This window comes from Eptatretus burgeri, chromosome 1 (assembly GCF_056783735.1).
Source record: "Eptatretus burgeri isolate ZD-2024b chromosome 1, Ebu_testis_v1, whole genome shotgun sequence".
NCBI lineage: Eukaryota > Metazoa > Chordata > Myxini > Myxiniformes > Myxinidae > Eptatretus > Eptatretus burgeri.
In genome coordinates this window covers 33,229,786-33,244,785 of record NC_140961.1, presented here as the reverse complement: position 1 = coordinate 33,244,785, position 15,000 = coordinate 33,229,786, and the positions used below count along the sequence as shown (strand labels likewise).

Below are 15,000 nucleotides of genomic sequence, written 5' to 3'. Positions count from 1 at the left end.
CAAGTTCCTTTGATGCAAAACATATCCCTCTTTATCATAGAATGTTGTTAATAACTTTTCTGTTGATTTGCCTTTAATATTAAAACTTTTATGATAATCACTGAACCATTCTTTCTTTGGGGTTTCTTTCTCACATGCAAAAGGAAGGTCTTTATGCTTATTATGAAGATCACTCGGGTACTTCAAATCAACTTCAAAATAATAACCTTCTTCTTTGTCATTCAATTTCTCTTGAGAAGAAATAACAATATTCATCAAAGCCTTTTCATAATCCTTTTCTTCCACCCACTCTAATTTACCATAAGGCAGAGATTGAGACATTGCCCATCCATACAAATTATTAGCATCAAAGTACATCAAATAATTACTATCTTTTTCACTCTCATAATTTGGAAGATATTTATTATTTGCTTTAGCATATCTTTTGAACATACTTGTGATATTCCACCTCTCTTAGACTTCTCAATCATCAAAAGCATATCTACATCACTGACTAAATCTATATCTTGTTTTGTCATTTTCAACATTGCACTCCAAGCTAAACCAGGAGCTGTGAAATAGTGGGCAGGATCTAATCCATAACAATTTTTATTATGACAGAGTGATCTAAAAGCTTCAAACACATCAGCTAACAATAAAACATCTGTTTTTAGATACAAATCATGATATTCTCCAAGGTTCTTTATCTTAAATATTTTCCAAATTTCTTGTGCGTGTTTATATTCCTTATCACTTATCTCTTCTTCATAAAGGTTATTATAGAAACTTTCTTTTGAAGGAAGTTGTGTTTCTTTAAATCTCATAAATGAATCCATATAACCATAAGGATAAATTCCCTTACTTGTAAGAATTTTCTCTTTACTTTGAATTTCATTCCTTGTTTCAATTTCCTCTCTAGTTAGAATTCCCTCTTTAATCAGAATTTCATCTATAATCAGAATTTCCTCTTTAGTTAGAATTTCATTCTTTGTTCGAATTTTCTGTATAATTAGAATTTCATCTTCAGTAAGAATTTCTTCATTCATTTCCTCATTAATTAGAATTTCCTCTTTACTTTGAATTCTCTCTTTAATCTGAATTTCCTCTTTAGTTAGAATTTCCTCTTTTGGAAAGAATGAATTAAGATTTGGAAAAGAGCCCGTGGAGCTTAGATTTGATGCGAGGTTGGCTAGTGGTGTTCCCATAAACTTGTAAGAATCAAGAAACCGAATACGAGTTATAGGTTTTGTGAATATCATTTTTGTAAATGAAATATACTTTTGACTTGTGTTTGTTATGGCAGAAACATTCCCTGGTGTTTTTGAAAGTTCATTTATAAATAGATGTGTATCATAGTTGGCGCTGTTGTGAAGAAAGACTGGAATAAAAGAAGGTAATTTATAATTAAGATTACAACAGGAATGAGCGGGGCCTCTATATTTACCAGTAAGATGGCAATGATCCCTAACTTTAGACTCCTCAATTTCCTCCTCACAAATATGACAGATATTGTTCTTTCTAAATTCTAATTTTTCTTCTATGGTTAATTTCATCGGTTCATTTGTTTCTTTCATTAATTTACTTAGTCTTATACAATCCTTTTCTAATCGTTTTACAAACTCTTGTGAAGCATTTTTTCCACTATACTGTTCAAGTTTATTATACTTTTCTCCAACAGATGATTTGATATAATAACAGAAACCACAAGGAATATGTTTTTGATATTTATTTGTATATGGTTCTTTTGGATTAGGAGAAGCAGTATTTATCTTTTTAAGGATACATCTTCTGTCTTCTACCGACTCCTCTCCAGCCTTGCCCCCCCTGCTCTCTCTGTGATTTGTCCCAACCACATTTCCACAGGGCGCTCAAGGTCCGCCAACAACCCCCTTCTGGTAAAACTACCAAAATCACGAATCACTGCTCATCTTCACTCTTTCATTCCTCTTTTTTCCCGCCTTTGGAATAAACTTCCTCACTCTATTCTTTCCAATTCTTCCCTCCAGGCTTTCAAAACAGCTGTTCACCACCACCTCTTATCTTCCCCCATCCAAATCCTCGATCTTTTCTACCCCCGATAATCCACCCAAGCCCACTTCCTTCAATTCTCCTGCTTTCCTTCCTGAAAGTCCCTTTAATGTCCATCTTCCCCTCGCCATGTTCCCCGTCCCATCCCCATCCCTCTCCCTTCCACAGTTCACCTGTGTCTGTTCCCCAATGTTTTGTCCCTTCCACTCCCGCCCCTCTTGTCTCATGCCTCCTTGCTGTGAGTTGTGTGTTCGCTCTCATACGAGCCTCGACCAAGGTATACAAAAAAAAAAAAAAAAAAAAAAAAAAAAAATTCAAAATCAGCGTATATCACAAATGGGTGCATGATAGATTTATTATAATCTTCAAAAGAAATCTTTTCACCAGGTTTAGGCATTGTAATTACAGCTGATTTATGATTACTACAATATTTTGAATGTTGTTCTAATCGTTCTTTTGTATGAAATGAATTAAGACATCGCTTACAAGGATATATTTTGTTTGCTGTTCTGAATACCTGAGAAGAGATTAATCTTGATAAATTATTGATGTATGTGTAATGTGAATTATTTCCAACACTAAAATATAAAAGATCAATGTGTGTTTCTTCATTTTTAAAGTTGTTTGAAATTTTTAATATTTGAACTTTGTTTGTATCCGTTAATCCATATACATTAATAGAAAGATTATTCTTTTTCTCAAATTTAGGAATATCTGTTAGTGGCATTGGGAAATTAAAATCTTTAATGTCCAAGGTATTCTCATATTTCATATATTGTTTTACTCTTTCTGAATTACATTTTGGTGGATGTAAGTGAGCAAGAACAGACCAGAGAAAACATTTATTATCATTATTCTTAATATTAACAACTGCCTTCTTTCGTTTTATTTCTTTTGGTAATTCAATATAAGAAGAAGCTTTAAGAGGGTTTGATTTTAGAATGTGTACATCTAAAAGATGATTTTTTTAATATTGAATCCACTTCCTACCACTGTATTATCAACATCCTCCTCTTGTCTTGATAGTTCTTCATAAACCCCACTATTCAAAAAATCTTGAAATGATGTTATAAAATGAAGATCTGTCCTCATATAAGGAGTTTGTTCTTCATCTTGTCTTTTCATATTCATTTTCACTCCCATATAAAACTTTAAAGTTTTCATTTCTTTTAATGTTTTTTAATAAATTTTTCAACATCAGGTTTCACTATTTCAATTGATTCAATTATTGATGATGGACCGGGTTCTCCAAATTGAAAAATCCTTATTTTTATATGCCCTTTAAATGCCCCATCAGTGTTTTCAATATAATAGTCTCCCTTTACTTTAAACTCATTTTTCTTGTGTTTTTGTGATTGAAGATGCCTATTATAACTACTCTTCAAAACATCCTTTGAGCAGGTATCACAATGTTTTCTTTCCAACTCAAGAGGGGATATTTTGTGAAATAGATTAAATGTGTGTTTGTTGGTTCGGAGGTGTTTTCTATAATGTTTATATTCGTGATTACAAACATCGCAGTATGTTGTATTCACCATATTTATATAATAAAACTTTGCTTAAACTAAAAATTTCTTGATGAAAATTTCGTTTATTTTACAGGTGAATCTGTGCTTAAACTAAAATTTTCTTGATGAAAATTTCGTTTATTTTACAGGTGAATCTGTGCTTAAACTAAAATTTTCTTGATGAAAATTTCGTTTATTTTACAGGTGAATCTGTGCTTAAAACCATTTTATCCTCCAACTTTTTCACTTAATAAATACAATGTTTCAAGACACAAAAGACAAGTTTCAATCAATCTCTTCATTTGTTAAAGATGCTGAGAAATATGTCAAGGATGTAAAATTGAACAAAGATAAATATAACAACTATTGGATAAAAACAATTATGGTGGATATGATGAGTTCTTCAATTTACTTCAGTGGAAGGGCTTTTAGCATACCTGGAAGAACATCAATTAAGGTATCTCTAACAAAAGTTTCTCCTCTCCTTCTGGCAATATATTCAAAACTAGAAAAAGCAATGAAACAAGAAAAGGTATCAAAAAATAAAAACCTTATGGATGAAGCTTTAGAAAGAAAAGATAAGACCATCTGTAATATGCAAGGAGAAATTTGTAATTTTTTCAACAACCCTAAAGATATAAATCCTGATGAAATAAAGGATGTTAATATATCAGGTGAAATGACATTTCGTTCAATTGTAGTTAAGGATCATTTTAAAATTACCTTTAATATAAAAAATGTAGCAGTTGAATCTGTTAATGAAAAAATGTATATCGATATCGATGGTAATGTTTTTTCTACTAATTAAATGAGCCAATATTCAACTGAAGATTTTGAAGATTATGAGAGTGATTATGATACCGAGAGTTTGCATTCAAACGATAGTTATGACACCGAGAGTTTGTGTTCAAATGATAGTTATGAAAGTATAGATGATTCTGAAAGTATCGAAGATGATATCGAAGATGAATTTCAGTTTTAGTAAAGTTTTACTTTATAAATATGAATAGTTTACTCGATTTTGAGCCTCTTGAATTCCATGATTCTCCATATGACAAATTTGAGAATTGTCCTGCGTGTGAAAGACGGGGATTAAACACAGAGTCAAAAGCCTATAAACAATGTATATTCTGTGATTATCTTCTAATTAATGATAATCAAAAATATAAAAAGGAAAATAATTCTTTTAGATTTACACCAAAAATGAATTACTTTACAAGATTGATTCGAGAAATGAATGTAAAGAACGAGGGTGAGAACACACCTTTCCTTACAAGGGAAGAAACTGAACGTATTAGAGAAATGTTCAAAGGATTGTTGTTATATCTTATTCATGGATGTGATTTTCAGGGAAATATCAACACAAGATATTGCATAAATAAAATAATGGATAATCTTGAAATTAAACCTGAACTTAGGATAAAATATAGAATTTCGAAAAAAGCCAAGAATAAATTAAATAACCTGTTTTCCAAATATATAAATGAATGATTTTTTACCTATTTGGGAAAATAAGATAAAATTTGACAACCATAAAAATCTCCCAAATTCATTAAGATGCCTCATAGTTGGTTCAAGTGGATGTGGAAAAACCTGCTTACTTTTAAAGATGCTCCTCACTCCCAACTTTTTAGATTATGATAATTTAATAATTTTCACAAAGTCGAGTTTTCAACCAGAGTATCAACTACTCTCACAAGGTTTTAATGCTGGTCTTCAAAAAGAAGATATAATCGGTTTATTTAAACTTCAAAAAAACCTAAATGATTTTAACATTGAAGATATAATACAACTATTTTGTGATACACAGAGATGTAAAAAGAAATCAAAACCGATAACTTGTATTCTGAGTGATAATACGGATGATATACCGTCTCCCCAAGATTTGGATAAATCCAAAAAGAACCTCGTTATCTTTGATGATTGTGTTAATGAGAGAAACCAAACGGTAATGGACAGCTACTACACAAGAGGGAGACATTCTTCTTGTAATTGTATTTATCTTAGTCAATCGTACTTTCAGCTTCCTCGTCGTTCCATCAGAAACAATGCTAATACTTTTATTTTATTCAAGTTAAATTCAATAGATATAAACAATTTTTGGAGAGACAATTGTTCTACATTATGTAGTAAAAAGGAATTTGGGGATTACATGAAACACACGACTGAAAAATATAAATATATTGTTGTGAAACAAGATGAGATATTAAATGATATTTTTCAATAAATAAATGGATGCGAAAGAAAGAGCAAGAAGATTTAGAGAACATCAAGAGTTGGTTTCAAAAGTTGTAAAACAGCAGGAAGACATAAAGAAGAAACGCAGACAGAAACTAACGGGCGAAGAAGCATTTGAAAGAAAACAAGAGAAATTTTTTAAACCACTTTTAAAAACTTCCCAAGGAAAAATGAAAGATGTTTCCACAGTTCCCACGGTAGAATATACTCCTAAAAACTTCAAATGTTAAAAGATTTCAGTCAAATGACGGAGGAAGAATTAGAGCATTTAGGAGAATTAGAATATGATGATGAAGGTTTATTTCAACAACTGGAAGAGATTAATCGACCCCCTGATTATATTGTGAATGCTCTTCAAAACAATGAATATTCAGCGGATTCAAAAACCAAAGCAGGACTCATTCCAACAGAACAATCAGCAATATTTCATCTTGTTCAAGAAAAGGTATTGATATTTAATGATGAATTAAGGTTCTTGGGTTCTGCTCAACCCCCTGTTAAACTAACTCCAAGATTAATGTTTCTTCTCACAAAAGATGGAAGACAAGGTTCAACTGTGAGGGATGAATCAAAGTATATTGATAAACCATTGGATATGGAAAATAATGATGATAGAGTATATATTGATCTGCTGAACACTCTAAATTATAAGGTTATTCTTTCTGGTAAAAGTAGGAAGAATGAGAAGGAGAAACACATTATTCAGGCTTTAAGTATCCTTGGTTCAGGTGTTAGTTTTCTTCCAAATGACCCATCGCAATTAGTTAATAGACTGTTATTGTTGTTAGGCAGTAAGAAGGCTGGAAATAACAATTGTTTTAATGAAGCATCAGCCATTTTAGACCAGTTGATGAACATGAAAATAATTAATAAATATCAATATAAAGACATTTTATCTCATATTAAATAAGATGAGAAGCACAATCCTTAGTTTCAATTTCACAACAAGCGACCACACATCTTCATTCCCATACCCACTACAACTTGACACAACAAAAGAATATGAGGCATCTTTATTGTCCATGGAAACTTATAATACCTTATTTAATATAACCGAGAAAAATGACAAGTTTAGTTATAATCCAGGAAGTGGATACAAAACGATAACAGTCTCACCCGGAGCATATGAGATTTCTCAAATATCTTCCGAAATTGCTCGTCTTATGAAAGAACAGGGTGATGAACCAAAAAATATTGTTATAAACATTCAAAAACATACTTCAAAATCAACGATTAAAGTTAAAAATAACTACAAGGTTGATTTCACAATTGATAATTCATTTAGAGAGTTATTGGGTTTCTCCTCAAAAAAGATTGAAACTAATGGGACGTTTTACAGTGATAATGTCATTCAAATATCCTCAGGAATAAATTCGGTGTTAATTCACTGTGATTTGATTGATGGTGCTTATAATGATGGGAAAAAAACAAATACAATATTTTCATTCAGCGCATACTCAACCCCAATTGGTTATAAATTCAATATGGAACCCAAAAATTTGGTTTATCTACCTGTGTCAGGAAAAACCATACACAGAGTAAATTTTAGGATAACCGACCAAGATAATCGTGTGATTTCTTTTAATGGAGAAGTTATATCCATCAGAATTCACCTACGTGAAGTTTTCCAATAAATAAATACGATGGTTATTGTGAGGAAACACGAGTTGGGAAAATATAAAATAATTACAGGGGATGGGATGTTCCTTTCCCCATACTACAAGGGTGAAGGTATGTATCTTGGTAGAGGATACTATAAACCTAAGAGACAAAGGGGGTGTTGGGCATCAATTTAGAGGAGATGGGATAATTGATACTCTCATGGGTATTGGTTCAACTATTCTTAAACATAAAGATCTAATTGGTTCAACTGCTTCTGCTGTGGGAAATGTTGCAGGTGCTGTAAAGAGTATAAAAGATGCCCAGAAGGAATCTCATAAATTACAAGCAATAAAAGAAATTAAGAAAGGCAAAACTCAGTTGTCCCCCAAGAACGACAGAAAATAATTCAAATACTTGGATCAGGGTTTCAAAAGTTTTAACATCTTTTTTCCTAAATAAATACAAGTATGGAAGCAATTGATAGTATCTATGATTTGGATGATACTATTATTATCTCAAACTCCACTAAAAAAAGAAGATTACTTCAAGGTAAATGCAATAACTGGAACAGACTGGAATACGAATGGTACAAAAAGTTTTGAAATAAATAATCAACAAACCTATTTGAATCTCTCCGAAAGTTTCTTGTTGTGTAAATTTAAATTCACTAAGGCTGGGAATAACACAAACGCTACACTTGTAAATGATTTCTTCTGGAAAATGTTTGATAGTGTGCGTTTGTATATTGGAACACAAGAAGTTGAAGCGGTTGATTATGTCTCTGCTGTATCTGAAATGATAAAATTTACACTCTATACATTCAGTGATAGAATGGGAAAGGGGTCTGTCGAAGGTTTTATTCCTGATATGTCAACGGGAACAAACACAGACCCTGGGTATACTCAAAGGAAAGGAATGTATAATGATGATACAAAAGCAGAAAATAGTTTTACTGTGGCAGTTCCTCTTAAAGGTATATTTGGATTTTGTGATCATGATAAAGTTCTGTATGGCCTTAAAATTAGATTTCAACTACAAAGGAATGATAATGAAAATCGATTGCTTTTTGGTGTTGGTAGTGCTTTTGGTGATCAGAATAAATTTGTAATTGAGGAAATGAGTTGGTATATCAGTGAATATACTCCTAATCTTAAAACAGAAGAGATGTTGAATCGAAGACTTAACTCAAAGAAACCACTCAGTGTATCATACCTCAAAAGAAGATGTCAACACGTTAAACTCAATCAAACTACTTACACGTGGAATTTGGGTGTTCTGGAAGGAAAGCCACGATATCTGTGGATCATTTTTAAAAAGCCAGATGGTGATACTGCGACTGATAAGAATAATGCATTGAGTGATAATGCTAAGGTGAAACAACTTCGCGTTTCTCTAGATGGAACATTTTACCCACGAGATAGATTGGAAATTAATTGGGAAAAAAATGATTTTGCTGAAGCATACAAGTCTTACCAAAAGGTGTGTGAAAGTAATGGAAATAAAGAACCTATTTTGGATATGACAGCATTTAAAAGTTTGTATACAATCTATGCGTTTGACCTGAGCGCTCAAAAGGAAACTATAAAGTCTAATCGAGTGGATACTTCCCTATACATTGAAAGAGGAGAGAGTGAAGAAGTTGATACATATTGTTTGCTTTTGGAAGAAACAGAATTGCAGATTAATACAGATAATGGTGTGATGATTAGTCTCACATAATTTTTTGTTAAATAAATGAGTGGCAAAGTACCAACTGGGGTATATGTTAATCAAATCAATCTTCATAAACTATCATCTTGTGTTCAAAATCAAAAGCCTTGTACGATTAACGTTAATACAATTCAGAGAAAAGGAGCAGTAAGAATTGATGTTTTTCTCACAAGAGAACAGGTTAAAATCTTGAATGACACTGGCTCACTTAAAATTAAAATGACAAAACCAATGTTGAAAAAATATTCAATAAGAGAGACGAGTGGAGGATTTCTCCCATTTCTAATTCCTTTATTTGCTGGTTTAAGTGCGGTTGGAGCATTGACGGGTGGTATTTCAACAGCGGTGAAAACTGCCAACGAAAGGAAGGCTCAACTCCAGGCTCAAAAAGAATTGGAAAGACATAACAAAGAGTTGGAGAAACAAATTAGTGGAAGTGGTGTAATTGTCGATTTTGCTGAAAAACTTGAAGGTCTGCCTGATAAAGCGAGATTGCTAGTTGGAGATATGCTTTCTTCTATAGCACAAGCAGGTGTAAAATTAACGAAAAGAGGTAATGGATTATATCTTTCTAATAAATAAATGAGCATTGATGAGTGGTTGAAAGAATTTGGAAAGAATACAACATCAAATTTACAACTTGTCAAATATTGTAAGAAATTAAAAATTCATAATGTGGTTATTTGTATGAGAGATGAATTAACAAATGTGCCGAAACATACAAAGAATATTATTATGAACTTAGAAGATAATAATGGGAACGGTTCTCATTGGGTTTGTATTTTTAATAGTCAAGACAAATATTATTTTGATAGTTTTGGTCTTCCACCACCTGTTGAAGTCATAAAATTCTTACAGAATGGTGTTTATCAAACATTTCAAGTCCAAGAATTAAATTCCAAGTGTTGTGGCCAATTATGCCTATATGTGTTATTTCAACTCAACAAAAATAAAAAATTTTATGATATTATTTTTAATCTAATATAAATGACTTATGTTGGTAAAGATGGTTCTATCTTTGGTGTATCTCAAGAACTGGATATTGATTTATCAAATTATTACACAAAGGCACAGGCTGAACGACATAAATATAATATAACCAAAAATATTAACATGAAAAATGCTTATAAATTAAAAAATTATCCAAGCCCGACTGACGCGAATGACTTGGTGAGATTAAGCGATTTATCACAATATATATCCTTAAATAAAACAGCCGTGTATTCCAAAGATACAGAAGTGTTGATATTATCTCCAGGTCATACAGAATTCACAGTTCGAATTAAAATAAATTTTTATAAAGAAGGGCGTATCGTTTGTATGAGAATAGAACAATGGGGGTATGATATGAATGATTTAGGGTATAATTGGTCATTTAAAATTAACCTCGAAGACCTGGAACAATTAAATCAGTCTCGTAAGGAAGAATATTATCCACTTGGTATCGAGAATGAGTTTTGTGGGGCTACGATTAGTAAACAACAAATAAAAGAATTTAATAAGGGTAAATATAATAATGGTTTTGCCCTTGTTTATCTCATGAAAACAGAAAAAACAGGATTATATATAATAAGTAAGGAAATACAAAATGATTTAACTATGGGAAGATGGGGAGGTGTTTCGTGCCATAATATTGTTCTAACATATATTTCTAATACATAAATGACAGCAAGAAGGCTTCAAGAAAATTATCATTTCTGTGTCCAAGCATACCTTCAAGAAAAGGGTATTCGGTATTTTAATAAATATGTTCTACAACATAAGAATGAGGTATTTTCAATAAAAGATTGGCATTATGCTGATGTTGATAAACCGACAACTTTAGATTTAATTAGAATGTTAAATAATGAAAAAATTATAAAGTTAAGAAAAGGTAAGGCTCTTTTAGAAATTCAAAAGAAATTTTATTGGTTTCCTGTTGTAAAAAATTATTTTGGATACAGGAATAACAAGAAATCCTGATGAATATATGTATAATATTCTATGGGGTGTAAGCGATTCAAGGATAGTAAGGGATGAGGAAGGAGTTGAAGAAGAGAGGGAAGAGGAGGAAAAGGAGAAGAGGGAGAAGAAAGAGAAGGAGGAAAAAGAGAAGAGAGAGAAGGAGGAGAGGGAGAAGAGAGAGAGGGAGGAAAGAGAGAAGAGAGAGAGGGAGGAAAGAGAGAAGACAGAGAGGGAGGAGAGGGAGAAGAAAGAGAAGGAGAGGGAGGAGAGGGAGAAGAAAGAGAAGGAGGAAAAAGAGAAGAGAGAGAAGGAGGAGAGGGAGGAAAGAGCGAGACAAAATAAATATCAAAATATGGAAACCAGTGAGATTAAAAAAAGATTAAGGGTATTACAGAAAATAACTCAACCCACCGAGGAGGAAAACAAAGAATTGGTAAGTCTATTTGCAATACTTTCGACAAGACTATTGACATCGACAAGATATGGATTTTAATTCAAGTTTTTCATTTTTTTTCTTAAATAAATGGGGGAGAGAGTGAAGGCATTTCTAAGGATTCTTTATGTTTTAAAAATCAAGATTCAAATGTGCATGTTGGAAACTAAAAAGGTTTTTGCACTCTGCAGGAATTTTTCTCATAAATAAATGAGTTATTGTCTCAAATGTAAAAGAAAACTAATACAAAAAATATTTCATATATTAAAAGTAAAAATAACAGGGTTATACAAAAAGGTATATGTTCGGTGTGTGGTTCAAAAAAATCAATTTATCTCCCAACACAAACTAGGAGGAGATATCCAAAAGTTTTTATCAGGAAGTAAATTTACAACTACTGGAATACCAGGGGAATTACATCTTCCAGGGTATTCTTTCTGTGGCCCAGGCACAAACTTGGATAAAAGATTAGATGAGGCAGACAATCCTAAATCCTGGAGTAAGCCTATCAATAGAGTTGATGAAGTGTGCATGAGACACGATATTGATTATGGGAATACCACAACGTTGCAAGAAAAGCATGAAGCCGATAGAGAAATGTTGTATAATTTGTCTCTGATACAAAATCCAACCTTGAGAGAAAAAGTTGATCGGTTCATTGTGAAGAAGATGATCAGTGCTAAATTGAAACTTGGTCTTGGAAATTCAAAAAACTTATAGGCTCTAATGATGTTATTAAGACTGAAGAGCAATTAGCTGATGAATTACATAAACCAATATTCACAAAGTTTCAGAGAAGGAAAGTTTATTCCAAGGAAGTAGATTATATCTGGTCTGCTGATTTGATTGAACTCAATAATGATAAGGGGTACAAGTATGCTTTAACCGTTATTGATTTGAGGAGTAGATATGCGTGGGTTGTACCATTAAAAAACAAAACAGGTAATACTCTTATGTTAGCCTTCCAAAAGATATTTAATAAAAGTAAGAGAAAACCTAAAAAATTGTGGACTGATGAGGGTAGGGAGTTTTATAACAAGACATTTATGAATTTTCTAAAAAATAACAGTATTACATTATACAGTACCTTTAATGAAGGGAAGGCAGTTGTTGTTGAACGTTTTAATCGTACCTTAAAAGAGAGACTATATAAAAAATTCACACAACTCGGTTCACAACAATGGTCATCTTTTATTCAGGATATTGTGGATAAGTATAATGACACGATTCACACGGCAACAAATATGAAACCATCAGAAACATTTACAAAATTAAAATATGAAAAAGAGATTAATGTCAGAAAACCTAAGTTCAAAGTTGGTGATATCGTAAGAATATATAGGTGGAAATCTCATTTTGAAAAAGGTTATACGAAAAGATGGACCAACGAGCTTTTTAAAATTGTTGATGTAATAGATACGGTTCCTTGGACTTATAAGATATATGATTTGGAAGGGGAAGAGATTTTAGGTTCATTTTATTCACAGGAATTACAAAAGACAAAGATAAATTGAAATTTTTTGACTCCGCCCCTTTTTGGCTCCACCCACACAAGCCCCCGCCCACACAAGCCCCGCCCACACAAACCCCACACAAACCCCACCACACACCCCCCACAAGCTCCAATAAATTGAATTTTTGACTCCGCCCCTTTTTGACTCCGCCCACACACGCCCCTCCCACCGAAGCCCCGCCCACACAAACCCCACACAAACCCCACACAAGCTCCACACAAGCTCCCCACAAAAACTCCACACAAGCTCCACACACACAAACCCCACACAAGCTCCACCCATATTCATCATATTCACATAATTAGTGATTAGTTAATTAGTTCCCCACACACACAACATGTTTATTTAATTAAAAAATTATCCACCCATCCACACAAGCTCCACTCATCCACCCATCCCCCATCTCTCCACCCATCCATTTATCCACACAAACCTCATCCACAGAAGCCTCATCCACATTCACCCCTCCCACACAAGCTCCACCCACATAAACCCCTGCCCATATAAACCCTGCCCACATAAACCCCTCCCACATAAGCCCTGCCTACACAAGCTCCACACAAAAACTCTACACACATAAACCCCTCCCACACAAGCTCCACCCACATAAACCCCCGCCCACACAAGCCCCACCCACACAAGCCCCACCCACACACACACCCCACCCACACAAGCCCCTCCCACACACACCCCACCCACACAAGCCCCCACCGAAGCCCCGCCCACACAAGCCCCGCCCACACAAGCCCCACCCCCCTCATCCCCCTGTGCGCCCCCACCTTTGACCCACCACCTCCCTCATCCCACCCCCACCCTTCCCCACACACACACATGGGGAGGGGAGGGATGGGATGAGGGGGTGATGGGTCATTGGGGGAGCGCACCTACCCCCCTCCCCCCAACCCCCCTTTACATCTCTTTTATTCTTTTCTTGTAATTCAGAATCAAGTAATTGTAAACAAAACAAATATAATTTATTAATATTGAAAATATTAAATATTCATTTGCGAGAATGTACAATCTTTCCCAGCAATCTTCTTCAGATGCCTTGTGATTTCGAAACTCAGACACCATATTCTGTTTTGAAACAAAAAGTGGATAATAATTAGGTTCTATAAAGATAATTACATGGTAATATGAATAAGCCTCGTTGACCACTGAATTAACACACCAGGAGCCTGTCATCCTTTCAAGGTCAATAAAATGAATTCCAGTGTACTGACAAAACCACGTCCAAACTAATGATGCAACCAACATAAGGCGACATTCTAAAGAGAGAGTGATATTAATAATAATTCAGAAATATTTACCTCCAGAAAATCATGTGTTGTACGAGTGATATTAATAATAATTCAGAAATATTTACCTCCAGAAAATCATGTGTTGTACAAGATTGCTTCAACAGCTGATGTTGTGCGATAGTGCTGAAAAAAAAAAATAAGTCAAGGGTATAGATGAAGAGACAGACAGGGAAAGCAACACACACACACACACACACACACACGCACACACACACACATACACACACACATAGACACACACACACACACACACGTGCCTCACCATTGGTTTAATTCATTCGAGATCAGAGACCAGTCATTATAAATCATTGGCCTCTTCAATAAGAGCAGAGAGAGGTAGGTAGAAAGACAGACAGAGAGAGAGGCACACACACGTGTCTCACCATTGGTTTAATTCCTTCGAGATGAGAGGACGTGATAAGACTTCATGCCACTCATTGAAAATGTCTTTCAATTCTCTTCTAAAATCATTGATCTCTTCAATAAGAGTATTAATTTCATGAACCACGTCGTGATATGTGAACTCAATTTCTTCCAATGCCCTGTCAGGGAAAAAATATATATATATATATCAGAATTATCATGATTTAATTAATAATCATTTGCTTCATCGTTCAAAGAGAAAAGCATACACAAACTTACCAACTCTGTAGTGGGCTGTTGGCTTCATCGGAAGAAATATCGTCCATGCCTCAGTTGTAAAAATGAAAATCCCGTCTGGCAGAAACTTTGTCTGGCGAACC

General features: G+C 33.7%; 1 protein-coding gene and 1 long non-coding RNA gene across 10 annotated transcripts in view; both read right to left on the bottom strand.

Annotated features, from left to right (window-relative positions):
• Positions 1–15,000, bottom strand: part of LOC147034181 (ectonucleoside triphosphate diphosphohydrolase 1-like) — a 223,531-nt gene that overhangs the window by 104,479 nt on the left and 104,052 nt on the right. The gene's annotated exons all lie outside the window — the stretch shown is intronic.
• Positions 13,861–15,000, bottom strand: part of LOC147034183 (uncharacterized) — a 2,288-nt gene continuing 1,148 nt past the window's right edge. Inside the window, exons 1-3 of the long non-coding RNA XR_015057363.1 lie at positions 14,641–15,000; positions 14,323–14,380; positions 13,861–14,033 (exon numbers count right to left, since the gene is read on the bottom strand). The exon at positions 14,641–15,000 is cut by the window's right edge and continues 1,148 nt beyond it. This is a non-coding gene — a long non-coding RNA (uncharacterized LOC147034183). The remainder of the gene's footprint in view (positions 14,034–14,322; positions 14,381–14,640) is intronic.